Source organism: Bison bison, unplaced genomic scaffold (assembly GCF_000754665.1).
Source record: "Bison bison bison isolate TAMUID 2011002044 unplaced genomic scaffold, Bison_UMD1.0 scf7180017864373, whole genome shotgun sequence".
NCBI classification, from domain to species: Eukaryota; Metazoa; Chordata; class Mammalia; order Artiodactyla; family Bovidae; genus Bison; species Bison bison.
The window spans coordinates 8,585,723-8,586,953 of record NW_011494945.1 but is presented as its reverse complement, the minus strand read 5'-3'; positions in this window follow the sequence as shown (position 1 = coordinate 8,586,953).

The window sequence follows — 1,231 nt, the reverse complement described above, 5'->3', positions numbered from 1 at the left end:
TGATGTTGAAGCTGAAACTCCAATATTTTGGCCACCTGATGCAAAGAGCTAACTCATTGGAAAAGACCCTGATGCTGGGAATGATTGAGGGCAGGAGGAGAAGGGGACAACAGAGGATGAGATGGTTGGATGGCATCACCGACTCAATGGACATAAGTTTAGGTAAACTCCGGGAGTTGGTGATGGACAGGGAGGCCTGGCATGCTGCGGTTCATGAGGTCTCAAAGAGTTGGACGTGACTGAGCGACTGAACTGATTGACACTGCACTGAAAAAAATTCTCTCACTAAAATGATGTTTTAAAAAGTTAAATAAGAAAGAATAATCTCACAAAACTACGATAAGGTAGCATCTCACACCAGTCAGAATGGCTATCATTAAAAAGTATACAAATAATAAATGCTGGAAAGGGTGTAGAGAAAAAGGAACCCTCCTAACACTGTTGGTGGAAGCGTTAAGTTGGTGCAACCACTTCAGAAAACAGCGTGGAGGTTCCTCAGGAAACTGAAAACAGAATTACTCTATGATCCAGCAGTCCCACTCCTAGGCATATATCCAGACAAAACTATAATTCAAAAAGATATATGCACCCCTAAGTTGATAGCAACACTAGTCATGACAGCCAAGACATGGAAACAACCAAAATGTCCATTGACAGGTGAATGGCTAAAGATGTGGTACACATGTACAATGGAATACTATTTAACCATTTACAAAAGAATGGAATAATGCCATTTGCAGCAACATGAATGCAACTAGAGCTTATCATACTAAGTGAAGGCAGAAAGAGGAAGACAAATGCCATATGATATCACTTTTATGTAGAATCTAAAATATGACACAAATGAAACCATCTATGAAACAGAAACAGGATCATGGACATAGAGAACACCCTGTGGTTGCTGAGGGGAAGGGGGTTGAGGGAGGAATGGAATAAGAGGTTGGTGTTAGCACATGTAAGCTTTTATGTATAGAAAGGAAAACAAGGTTCTATATAACACAGAGAACTGTATTCAATATCTTATGATAAACCACAATGGAAAAGAAGATTTAAAAAGAATATATATGTGTGTGTGTGTGTATAACTGAATCATTTTGCTGTTCAGCAAAAATTAACACAACATTATAAACATTTCAATCTTTAAAATTGGGGAAAAAAGAAACATCTCAGTAGTGAACATGTTGTACTTTTAAAAGTTGTGCGTGCTGGGATGACCCAGAGGGATGGGCTG